This window comes from Callithrix jacchus, chromosome 17 (assembly GCF_049354715.1).
Source record: "Callithrix jacchus isolate 240 chromosome 17, calJac240_pri, whole genome shotgun sequence".
NCBI lineage: Eukaryota > Metazoa > Chordata > Mammalia > Primates > Cebidae > Callithrix > Callithrix jacchus.
Window position 1 is genome coordinate 45,906,887 of NC_133518.1, and position 13,711 is coordinate 45,920,597.

Below are 13,711 nucleotides of genomic sequence, written 5' to 3' on the forward strand. Positions count from 1 at the left end.
CCATAATGAGATTTAGATTCAACGAGACAGAAAATTGATAACGATATCCGGGACTGGAACTAAGATCCAGAACAAATAAACTCAATAGAGCTCTCCATTTTAAACACACAAAATACATATTATCCACAAAATCTAACGATATATCTAAAGATATACAAAGACTCAAAACAAGGGGATGGAAAAAAACTCACCAACCAAATGGAGAGCAAAAATAAATAAAAAGCAGGAGTTGCAATTCTCACACTTAATAAAATAGATTTCAAAGCTACAAGGATGCAAGGGTAAAAGGATTAATGTAACAATAAGAGATCTTAACACCCAAATACATAAGACACATAATGAGATTTAGATTCAATGAGACAACAAATTGATAACAATATCCAGGACTTGAACTCAGAGCCAGAACAAATAAACACAATAGAGGTCTCCATTTTAAACACATAAAATATGCATTAACCACTTTAAACACTCAAAATATTGATCGGCCATTATTGAAACCCATTTTAGGAATGAAGTAATATTCCTTTTTCCCTCTTTTTCTTTTTTTTCCCTTCTTTTTCTCTTTTTCCCTCTAAAAAAAAAAAATAAGAAAAAGAAAAAGAAAAAAAAGAAGAAGAAAAGATTTTAATCACAAAAAAAAAAAAGAATCAGACCAAGACTAGGACTTCTTTATCTGGCTTCTTCCTCTCCTATGTCCTCACTTTCTTACCAGTTTCTCCAGGGAGAAAAAAAAAAAAAAAAGAATTGGCTCATGTGATTATGTCAGAAGTGTTTGAACCAGAGCAACTCCATCTTGAATAGGGGCTGAGTAAAATGAGGCTGAGACCTACCGGGCTGCATTCCCAGACAGTTAAGGCATTCTAAGTCACAGGATGAGACAGGCGGTCAGCACAAGATACAGGTCGTAAAGACCTTGCTGATGAAACAGCATGCAGTAAAGAAGCCAGCCAAATCCCACCAAAACCAAGAAGGCCTTGAGAATGACCTCTGGTCGTCACTGCTACACTCCGACCATGTGGCATTTACAAATGCCACAGCAACATCACGCACAGCTTGCTGGACCCCAGCCCAGGGTTTCGGATTCAGTGGGAGTGTGGGGAGAATTTGCATTTCCTATAAGTTCCCATGAGAGGTGTTGCCCTTGTCCTGGAACTGCACTTTGAGGACCACTGGCCCTAGGTGAGGCTTTGGAATTCACCCTTTTAATAAGCTCCATCTGTGATCTAAGGCAGCCGGACCTCACATGACATGGCCAATGGGTGCAAGTGAGCAGGCCAGAGGAACAAGGTCAGGGTTTGGGGTCTCCCAAGGTAGAAGCAGTGGTGGGACTGTGTGTGTGTATGGAACCCGTGAGCATGGAACCAAGAGAGCCTTTCTGAAAGCTCTTTCTGGGGACCCCACAGTCCTTGTGGGGAAGTCCGGAAGCAGATGGAGCAGTCAACCCCTGGAAGGCATTGGAGGTCAGCCGGAAGGGGTTGGGGTGGCTTTCAGCAGGAAGCACCCAGAAAGAGCTGGGCCTTCGCTGGGGAGGTTTACACCAGGAGGGTTCATCAGACAGTTCCTGAAAAAGTTCCTCGGCCTGGCCCTATGCGAAGCATTTGGCAAATGCAAATAATGAACTTGCCGAGATCCAGACCCTGGCCCCCCATAGGCAGGAAGTCCTAGAGAGCTGGGGCAAGAACAGGGGCCGGTGGGTGAAGGAGCCTGACCTTTGATATCCTTCCTGCATTGGAGGAGGTGCTGGTTCTCTCCCGGGCTCCCCAGGGCAAACCGTGTGCACAGAGGTGGCTGGAAAGGGCCCGTCCGCTCTGCGATGCTGCCATCTAGTGGTCGAGAGGAGCACTGGTCCTGCTTCCCAGGGGTGGGTTGGCGGGGAAACCTCGAGGGGGATAATAATAATATCGACGGCTGCTGCTACTACAGTGATAATGAGGATAATGCTTAAACAGTTTTTTGTTGTTGTTGTTGTTTTTGAGACGGAGTCTCTCTCTGCCGCCAGGCTGGAGTGCAGTGGCACGATCTCGGCTCACTGCAACCTCCACCTCCTGGGTTCAAGTGATTCTTCTGCCTCAGCCTCCTGAGTAGCTGGGATTATAAGCACGCGCCACCACGCCTAGCTAATTTTTGTATTTTTAGTAGAGACAGAGTTTCACCATGTTGGCTAGGATGGTCTCTATCTCGTGACCTCATGATCTGCCCACCTCGGCCTCCCAAAGTGCTGGGATTACAGGCGTGAGCCACTGCACCTAGCCTAAATATTTTTTTTTAAAGCAACTGTGGAGGGAACACAGCTACTACTCTAAGCTCATTGAATGTGTTAACTCATTTAATCTTCACAACAACCCAAGAACTAAGTAGGATGTCCATTTTTCAGAAGAGGGAACCTGGGCCAATAGAACTGGAATAACTTGCCCAAGGCCTCAGAGGGAGGAAATGTCCTCCGATCCTTGTCTGGGGTTGGCATGGAATGGATCAGACACACAGGTTTGAGTCCCAGTCTTGCAGCCCAGTTTCTTCTTCTGAGAGTTTTACTCTGGATGCAGTGAGGATTCTCAGCACATACCTTGGCTGCTGTGAGGACCAGCAGGTGCCACTCACACAAATGTCATGTTAACAGTTCCCCCCCAGGCTGTGCAGACACCTGGTCCTACCCAGCACATAGTGAGCCCTCAGTCAAAAAATAGCGTTTCAGCTCTTTGCCTAACAGAAAGAGGCGTCGTCCATCTCCTTTCCTAATCTTTGATACTATGTCCCTCGCAAAAATGTATGTTGTGTCTGAAGAACTTCCTTGCGGAGGTGGGTGTTATGAAGGCAGCGGCTTTAACACTTGCTTTGAGCTGCAGGTGCAGGTTTGGCCCTTACTTGAGCCCAGGCAAACAATGGCGAGAAAGCCTGGCTGGATGTCTCATAAAGGGAGGGAGGCACCCTACCCCCATCACCACCACCCAGTGCAGGACGGAGGCACTGTTTTCCTCTTGGCACCTACCTGGGCATGCTGACCTGGACTGGGGGTTGGAGGGAGAGTCATTGTTGGCCTTTACCCAGCAGATTCCGTGCGCTGTGGTACCAGGGTGGTGAGAGAAAATGAGATCTCAGTGAAAGAAAAGAAGGAGGGTTTGTGGAAGGACTGAGGATGCAAAACTCTTGTGAAAATTGGTGGCACAAATTGTATCGTTCTTGTCATACCCAACTAAATCAGAGTAGAGAGTCTGGGGGAAACACTCCCAGGGAAGGTAACATTGCTCTGAAAATGTGATTCTCTGCAAGCCTGGCTGCTGAAACTGCCTGTTTGTCGTAAGCTGAACCCAGTTTTATCTAATGGCTACTCAAACAGCCTGCTGTTATTCTTTCTTTCTTTCCTTCCTTCCTTCCTTCCTTCCTTCCTTCCTTCCTTCCTTCCTTCCTTCCTTCCTTCCTTCCTTTCTTTTTTTGAGATGGAGTCTCACTCTGTAGCCCAGGCTGGAGTGCAGTGGCATGATCTTGGCTCACTGCAACTTCCGCCTCCCAGGTTCAAGCAATTCCCCTGCCTCAGCCTCCTAAGTAGCTGGGATTATAGGCATGTGCCACCATGCCTGGCTAATTTTTTGTGTTTTTAGTAGAGACAGGGTTTCATTGTGTTAGCCAGGATGGTCTTGATCTCCTGACCTCATGATCTGCCCGCCTCGGCCTTCCAAAGTGCTGGGATTACAGGTGTGAGCCACCAAGCCTGGCCTGCTATTATCCTAAGACTAGTTTTAACCATTGCCACCCCTCACCAATCAGAGCTTCCCCCCAAGACAGATTCTCACTCTGTCTCCACTGGCATGATCATAGCTCACTGTAGCCTCTATTTCCCGGGGCTCAGGTGATCCTCCCACCTTAGCCTCTCAAGTAGCTGGAACTATAGGTGCGCACCACCACACCCAGCTAAGTTTTAAATTTTTTATAGAGATGGGGTTTTGCCATGTTGCCCAGACTACTCTGGAACTCCTGGGCTCAAGCAATCTGCCAGCCTTGGTCTCCCAAAGTGCTGAAATTACAAGTGTGAGCCAATGCATCCAGCCATTTCTCCTTTTTATAAAACCTCTAACGTCTTTGTTCTTTGGAAGTACTGGGTCTGTGTATATGTCCTGAATTCCAATTCTTGCTTCCCCGATAAAATGTTAAATTTAGAGATTTATCTCTGTATTTTCATTCTGACTTTGACACCCTGAACTTGGGCTGGGAAGGAGAGAACAGTCAGGCTGAGTGTGTGTGGCTCCACACCCTGTCCTTAGGAAAGCCACGGTGAATTTAGCATGGGGTGGCGGGGGGACTAGAGAGAGGATGAGCAGGGAATTTTGGAATAGCCTCCTCCCCAGCTCATAGCTCTGTAAAGGGAATTCCCCACGCAGCTCAGAATCAGCAAAAAGACTGCATTCCAGTCACAGGCTTTTTGATGAGGTCAGGATATATTATTGAAAAAGTGGTGTTGGGGCAACTGGCTTAACACAAAGCTAAAACATACTTCACACCTCACTCCAGAATAAATTTCCAATAAACTTTAAATTAGGAATAGGTTAACAATGACAGAGAAAAGACTATGTACCAGTTATTGCTTCTAAAGCTTTCTGTAAATTAGTTTACTTAATCTTCCATAATGGCATGAGGTATTGACAATTCCATTCCTTTATTTTATGAATAGAAAGTCATCTGGGTCGGACATGGTGTCTCATGCCTGTAACTCCAGCACTGTGAACAGCTGAGGTGGGAGGATCCCTTGAGGCCAGGAGTTGGAGACCACCCTGGGCAACATAGTGAGACCCCTCTCTAAGAAAAAAAAAATAGCTGGGTGTGGTGGCACATGTCTGTAGTACCAGCTACTCAGGAGGCTGAGGCAGGAGGATTGCTTGAGCCCAGGGGTTCAAGTCTGCAGTGAGCTGTGATCACCACTACACTCTATCTAGCCTGAGCAACAGAGTGAGACCCTGTCTCTAAAAGAAATGTAAAAAAAAAAAATTAAGGTGTAACCCTAAAGGTATTCAAGGGAGATAATAATAATACTTGGAGGAGAAAGGATTGTACTAGCATTGCACCAAAGACAAACACCATAAAGGAGTAAATAATAGCTTTGGACATTTAGAAATTTAAACATCTATAGTATAAAAATAAATCATTAATACAACGAAAAAAGAAATTACATTCTGAGGGAAAATTTTGCAATAAATATGACATGTAAGTGGTCAATAAACTGAATGCATAAAACCAATAAATGAGAAAAATGAAATCAACAGAAAATTGAAGAGGGCATAAATAGGCAATTTATGAGGAATAGAATTTGACAAGTCTTCAAAAGTCCAACTTTACTGGGGGTCAAGGAAATAAAAATAGCACAGAAACCAGATGACCTTTCTTTGTGTTTCCATTAAGCAAAGATTTTTTTAAAGATGCTACCATTAGGGGTGGTGAAAGCGCAGGAAACAAACATTTCTTCTGCTGGTCACGTTTGTGGTACAGTCCTTCACTATGGGGGTACAGCATCATTTAGCTAGTCATTCTCCAGTTATTGCTCACTTAGATCCCTTAACATTTTGTATCTTAAGAATGTGACGATCATCTTTGTTCATCATTCTTTGCATCTTTGATTACTTCTTTAGGAGAGGGTCCTAGGAGTGGCATTTTCAGGAAAGAGGATTTTAAGCCTCTTGATACCAGATACCAAATTCCTTCCTGTGAAGGCTGAATCTGTTTTGATTGACAAGAGGAGCTGGGCAAGAGCAGAGCCCAGCAGAGCCCTGGGACCCAGGAGAGGAGAGGGCAACAGGAGGCTGTTTTTTGGGTGAGGACCATCTGAGAGAAGGGCGAGTGAGGCAACCAGGGGAGAGGGGGCAGGGCAGGGGCTGTGGTCAGAGAATGGGGGAGGCCAAGCCTCCTTGCTGAATGCCCAGCCCAGCGCCTGCCCCACAAGGGAGGTAGAGGGGATACTGCTGGATAGGCCAGCTTGGCCTGGGAGACAAGCACCCCACTTACTAAGGAGGGTGTGCTTGGGCAAGTCATCCAGCTCCTCCAAGCCTTAAATGAGGTGACCTGCGCAAAGCACAAGGACTAGCGCATGCTGTTTCAATAAGTGGTGGCTGCAGTTACTAGCAGGCACTCCAGAAGCATTTGCCCATTTGATTCTGGAATCCTGGCTAACATTTCAATAAGAGTTTTGATGTGTCAGCCACTATTTTGAAAGTATATGCAGTCATGTGTTGTTGAATGATGGATATACCTTCTGAAAAATGCATCCTTAGGTGATTTCATCATTGTGAGAATATCATAGACTGCACTTACACAAACCTAGATAGTACAGCCTACCACACACCCAGGCTGTGGGATAGCCTGCTCCTTCTAGGCTGCAAACCTACACAGCATGCCACTGGACTGAATACTGTCGGCAACTGTAAGACAATGGCAAGTATTTGTGTATCTTAACATAGAAAAAGGACAGTACAAATAGGGTATTTTAATATGTGGATCTACCTTTGTATATGTGGTTTGTCCTTGACCAAAACATCCTTATGTGGCATATGACTGTATCTAATTCTGAAATAGCTCAATATCCCTAAAATAAGCATGTTATCATCAACCAATTCGACAAATGAGGCAGCCAAGGCATAGAGAGCTGGGACAAGTTACTGAAAGTCATCAGCTAGCAGCGTTGCTAAGCCAGACCTGGGAAGCCTGTGTTCTTACCAAACTCCACACATCCTCTGTGCACCAGTAACGCCAGAAATCTCAGCAATGCCAACCACAAAGAAGGAACCAAAAGTTTGGATTCTTTGGAGGAGGAGGGGTGGTAGGGAAGAACTGTTTTTATTTTTTTTATTTTTGAGACGGAGTTTCACTCTTGTTGCCCAGGCTGGAGTGCAGTGGCCCGATCTCCAACTCCTGGGTTCAAGCAATTCTCCTGCCTCAGCCTCCTGAATAGCTGGGATCACAGGCATGCATCACCACACCCGGCTAATTTTGTATTTTTAGTACAGACGGGATTTCTCCATGTTGGTCAGGCTGGTCTTGAACTCCTGACCTCAGGTGATTTGCCCACTTTGGCCTCCCAAAGTGCCAAGATTAAAGGTGTGAGCCATTGTGCCTGGCCAGAATTGTTATATTAACAAGAAAGTCCGTTGTAGTTACTTGTATCACAGGATCCATTTCCAGCAGCCTCAGCCACCAGGCTGTCTCTGAGTGAGCAGGGCCAAGGTCAGGGCTGAGGGGGCTCCTGGTTGTGGGTGCTCCCCTAGGCTGCAGTCCAGAGGCCCCCAGACTACATATGAGGCCTCCTGGGTCTCACTCACTGGGCTAACTGATGGGTTGTCCTGGCCTTGACTTTCTCAGATAGAGAAAAGTTCCTGCCTGGGAAAGGCAGCTGGAGAAACAGAACTAGAGGGGATGTCCAAGGCCACAGCTCAGGCCGCCCCTGGAGGAGGCCCAGTGCAGACACTCTGGAAAATGACTGTCACTGAAGTTCAAAATGCTGCTGCTGAGTCACGCAGGGGAAGATGATCTGCATTCAGCTCACTTGGAAGAAGACAGGGATGTGGGAGACACATTGAAAGATTTTCCTCAAAGTTAAAATTAAAAAGGGGCATGGTAGCTCAGGGGTGCTGGTGAATGGAACACGGGCTTCCAAGTCAGAACTCATTCAGGCTCATTCAGGGTGCACATTCAGGCTCAGTCACTTGTGGCTGTAACTAGACCTCAGTTTCCCTTTCTGTAAAACAAGCACATCACCTACCTGACAGGGAAGCGATGAGGTTTAAATGAGATAATATGTAGAAACAGCAGGGTGCCTGGTTTACAGTAAGTGCTCAACAAAACGTCAGCTGATTTACTCTATGCCGAGGCCTCTGCTGAATGTATAATGTGGAGTACCTGATTCAAGATTCTCGAAGTGTGGTCCCAGACTCGTATTATCACATCCACTGGAAACTTGTAAGAAATGCAATTTCTCAGGCCCCAGACCTGCTAAATCATAAAAACCTGTTTTAACTAGCCTCCCAGGTAATGATGATGATGACGATTGCTAGACTGAGAACTACAAGCTAATTTATAGCTCTTAGTACTCTTATTATAGAACAAGGTGAAGATTTTATTCTTACCAGTAAGGTGACCAATGGTCCTGGTTGGCCTGGAACTGTCCTGGATTTAGCAATGAATGACCAGTAGTTCAGTAAACTCCTCAGTCCTGAGCAAACTAAAGGTTTTGCCATCCTATTAAGAGCTGAAGCCATATTTCATTTTAGGAAGAGACTATGGGATTATGGCTAAAGAAAGCAAATGAGGTTTAAGAATCTAAGGGATGGGTGTTTAGCTCATTGGGGGGCTGGTGCTGGAGGAGAAGACAGGTTGGTGGAGGGTCTGGCATGGGGCGAAGTCCAACTGAGAGGCCCTGACAGCAGAGGGACCATCCCTGGGACCCCCAAGTCCCCAGCAAAACTCAGGAATGATTATTTTTTCAGGGTACAGGGTATCTCTAATTTGCCCGAGCTGGTCTCAAACTCCCGGGCTGAAGCAGTCCTCCTGCCTCAGTCTCCCTAGTAGCTGGGATTATAGGTGCAAGCCACTGCACCTGGCTAGGAATGTTTATTGAGACTGAGTTTTCTTTGTAGAAACCGAGGTGGGGGCTGAACTTCAGAGTGAAATGGGCAGAAGTGGAGGTCCCAGTGAGAACCCGACTTTCGAGAACTGTGTGAAGTCTTCAGTGGGCCTTGGGACTCCCACAAACAATAAGGCTTGGGAATGGAAAAAAAATGAGCCAATCTGATTTAGGTTTAAGGCATGGAGGCCCCTGCTGAGATGTGTAACAATTATTAATTCATTTGATAAACATTAAGCATTAACTTTGTACCACCAGGCCCCTCCCTGGGTCTTGGATATGAAAATGGAAGAGATGTGGACAAATGAGGTATCACAGTAGATTGTGACCCGACTACTGGTTGGTGATCACCAAGTCAAGCCAGGCTCTGAGGGGACCCACTTTAACAAAAATATAAGAATCCCCTATGGTCAAGTGTCCATTTACACATCAAGGGCTGGGAAACTGTGTTCCTTTATAGGAGTGCCCTTATAGATAGTGGCTACTCCAGACAGCTATTTTTTAATTAACCCATGATCACTGAAAGGCATGGTGTTCAAGAGATGAGATGAAAATGCAGCCCGGCTAGTGGTCTCAGCTCTGGCTGCACAGTAGACTCACCTGGAAAGCTTTAAAGTCTTGATGTCCAGGCCCCAACTTAGACCAATGGCACCAGACTCTGAAGGAGCGGTGTAGGCAGCAGAATGATTTTCCAGGCTCCCTGAGTGATTCTACTATAAAGGCTGAGTTGCGAACCACTGGTCTAGGTGGTTACCAATTTTAATTTGAGCTGATGGCATTTGTCTTCAAGTGCTTTTTCGACATTCCGCCCATCTCTCCTCTGCTCCCGTTGCTCAGCTGGGCTCCCATCCTAGTGATGGGTTGCCAACTAGTCCTGGAGCTGCCATAGCACCCCAAATTTTCTTCGCTCCTTTGCTGGTTTTGTACTAGGGTGTTGAGGGTCAGAGAGGCAGGACGCGTCAACCACAGCAGGGTGGAGGTGAGGGAGTCATGTGGGTTACACACATGCCGGGGAACTGGGAGGAGAAGAGCAGCCCAGCTGCCTCCCCTCTCTCAGGATGTTGTGGGAGCAAGCTCGGGATGTGTCCACCAAGAGAACGATTTAGAGCTTCTCAGAAGTTGTGGAGTGGATGGATCTTTAATGCTTTCATTTCTTCTTTCCACTTTCTATGGCTATGAAACTACCAGAAGGGCCTGATGTCAAAAAAGAAGGTTAAAGAGCTCGGTTCATTTTCATGCTGGGTGGCTCAATGGTACAGTGAGAATCCAAAAAAACATTATTGTCTTCCCAGAAGAATATATGTATACAGGGATTTTTGCATATAATTTCAGGGGTGTCAGCCACCCCACCTGTAACCCCATGGAGCCAAGGTTAACAACCCCTGTATGAGGCACCTGGGTTCTGTCAGAGGCATCTGAACCAGAGCAACTCCATCTTGAATAGAGGCAGGGTAAAATGATGGTAAAACTTACTTTTCCACACGGTTAAGGCATTCTAAGTCACAGGATGAGCTAAAAGGTTGGCACAAGATACAGGTCATAAAGACCTTGCTGATAAAACAGGTTGCAATAAAGAAGCTGGCTAAAACCAAGATGGCCACAAGAATGACCTCTGGTCGTCCTCACTGCTGCACTCCCGCCAGCGCCATGACAGTTTCCAAATGCCATAGCAACGCCAGGAGGTCACCCTATATGGTCTAAAAAGGAGAGGCATGAATAATCCACCCCTTGTTCAGCACATAACCATGCGATAACCATAAAAATGGGCACCCAGCAGCCCTTGGGGCTGCTCTGTCTATGGTGTAGCCATTCTTTCATTCCTTTACTCTCTTAATGAACTTGCTTTCACTTCACTCTCTGGACTCACCCTGAATTCTTTCTTGCACGATATCCAAGAACCCTTTTTTGGGGTCTGGATCAGGATGCCTTTCTGAGAACAGTTCCAGACCTTGAGGGGTCCTCATGACTCAGATGCAGGAAGGAAGGAGGAAGTACCTGGACAACCTTGCCCAGAGAGCCAGCAGCTGTCTTGGACACAAGAACAAACCCAGCCGCCATTTACCTTCCTGTGGTAGGAACTTTTATTTTTACCTACGTTTATGTAATTCAGTAGTTCTCAAACTTTAGGGAGCAATAGAATCTCTCGGGAAGGTTGTTCCACACTGACTGCTGTGCTTCACCTCAGAATTTCTGATTCAGTAGGTCTGGGGTGGGACCAGATAACTTGCTTTCTAGCAAACTCCCCAGACACAGAAGCTGCTGGTCTGAGGGCCACACTTTGAGAGCCACTTATCCAGTGATTTCACCTCCTCTCATTAGCCCAGGACCAGGGCTGATGACAGACTAGGAAGCTGGATTGGAGTCAGAGCTAATGGTTTGGCACATAATTGCCAGGAAGTAGATTCCACTGAAGGCATCCATTAGTTCTTTGCTTTGGTATGAACTCAGCTTTCCTTTTTTCTATTTAAATTTCCACCTTAGCATAATACTGAGCTATTTGGGATGACGTGGGAGCCCAGCAGCTACGATAAGTGAAAATCCAGCTTGCACAGGATAGCCCACCTTTCGAGTGCTTAGGGACTCAGAGTCCCTGAGAGCTCTCAGCTCAGATTTTTTCTTGTTCTTTACATTTACCATAGTTGTGCAAATCCTGACCACAAAGCAAGTGTTTGAGAAGCAAACTGGGAGCCCACTTGCCTCTGTGTGAAAATTCCCATAATTAAGGGAAGCACATGCTCACCGTGGGCGGACATTTGGAGCTCATTGCCTCCTCATCACTGGGCAAATCTTGCAGCTGTTAAAGGCAGAGGCGCAAACTTTTTAGGCATTGAATGAATGCAGTCGAAGCTTCCTCTGGTTGGATGAAGCTGAACCGGATCCCAAGGTGCAGTGGGTCCAGGGCTGGATTTCATTTCCATGCCAGGCTTGAAGTTCTGGGGTAGTGGCTACCCAGGCTTCATTGTGCACATGACTCTCCTGGGTTCTTAAGATGCAGATCCTGACTCAGCAGGTTGGGACAGGGCCCAAGAGTCTGCATTTCCAAAGAGCTCCTGGGTGATGACTGCAAGGTTCTTTGAACTGGCCGCACCGTAGGCCATACCCTAAGTTGAACCGTGGCGACCCCCATGACCCACACGTACACCTCTGAATGGCCTCCTGGAATTAGAAAATTTGAAGTAACTGGAAGACCATGAAAAGGGGAAGGATGAGAAACCCCTGCGGACCTAATTAACTTGAGACATTCTTCTACGGTTCCTTATTCCTGCCTCAATTGATAAGCCAATTGGACTTTGTAACCAGCCTTGGTCAACCTCATGACTCCAGACCCTACAACCCCCTCCCAGCTTGTAAAAACTGCCCTAAACTGTAACTTCTGTAACTTTCCACTGCCTACCCCAAACCTATAAAACCAGCTCCTATCCCACCAACCTCCACTGACTCTCTTTTTCGGACTCAGCCTGCCCACACCCAGGTGAATGAACATGTTACTCACACAAAGCCTGTCTGGGGCGGGGGGGGGCGGTCTCTTCATTCAGAGCACATGTTTAACAATGACAACACCGACATCTGTGACACCTGGGAACTTCAGTTCACAGCCTCTTTAGAAGTGTGCAGAGATGGAAGTGGACTTTAAAATAGTCTTGGCATGGACCTGGGAATCTGGGCATCGTTTAGAAAGGGAAACTTCAATCTTCAAAAGTGATGGAATTAGTGGGCCAAAAATGTCAAGTTTCATCTAGTCAATGAACACCCTCATCATCTACTGAGTACAAGAATGATGAGGGACCAAGATTTATGGGAGTGCCTCCAGGTCACAGCATTCTCTTAATGCACAGATAACCACAGCTCATCATCCCCAGGAGGCTGGGCCCCCTGGTGATGCACAGGTTTAAATGTTCTCTGTAGCCCTGATGTGGGGCTCAGAGATCAGTGAGTGTGTGTTGCCTGAATGAAGGGACATGTTTGACCATCCTTTTTTTGTGGCTAATAAACATCAGCTCATTACCAGGTGTTCAGTGGCACAGTCCACTGACACATCTTAAAAATTAGATGCAGGAGCCACTGGGGTGTGGGGTTTGAGCAGAGAAGAGACATAATTTCACTTCCACTTTACCAAAAATGTTCTGGCTGCTGTGTTGAGAATGAACTGCAGAAAGACAAAAATGAAACATGCATGAAAGATGGCTCAGGGTAGAATGTTAGCAGTGGAGGGGACGAGAAATGGGCAGATTCTGAATACATTTTGGGGTCAGCAGAGATTTGTTGGGTGTGAGATGCAAGAGAAGAATGAAGGGTAATGCCAAGGCTTTTGGTTGGAGTATCTGGAAGCATGGAGTTGCCATTAGCTGAGCTGGGGAAGGCTACATGTGATCAGGAATTCTGTTTGGGACATATTAACTTCGAGACTGGGTACTTGACACATCCAAGTGAGATGTCATGTGGCAGCTGGATATATGAGTGGGACTTTTGAGAAAGTTTCAAGTTGGAGAGGTACAACTGGACGCCCTCAGCAGATAAAGGCTCAAGATTGGATGATGTCATCAAAAAAGTGAGTGTAGGCAGAGAAGAGGACCAAGGACTAAGCCCTGGGGTGCTCCAAAGTCAACAGATTAGGTGGAAGATGAGGAACCAGCAAAGAGACTAAGAAGGAAGTGACCAGGGAAGGAGAAAAACTAAAAGATGGCAGCATCCTAGAAGCCAATGGAAGTCTCACGAGGAAGAGGGAGTGTTCAACTATGTCACTGCTGAAGGGAGCTCAAGCATGAAAAGGCTGAGAACCAGCCTTTGAATTTAGCCAAATGGAGGCCATTGGTGACTGTGAGAATGGTGGTGGCGGAGGTGATGGAGTGGCAGGTGAAAGCTCACCTGGAACAGTTTAAAGAGGAAGAAATGAGAGGAATGCATGACAGTGAACATACTCTTTAAAGATGGTTTCTTGCTGGCCAGTGTGGTGGCTCACGCCTGTAATTCCAGCACTATGGGAGGCGGAGGTGGGTGGATTATTTGAGGACAAGAGTTCGAGACCAGCCTGGCCAACATGGCAAAACCCTGCCTCTACTAAAAACACAAAAATTAGCCTGGTGTGGTGGCACACACCTGTAGTCCCAGCTA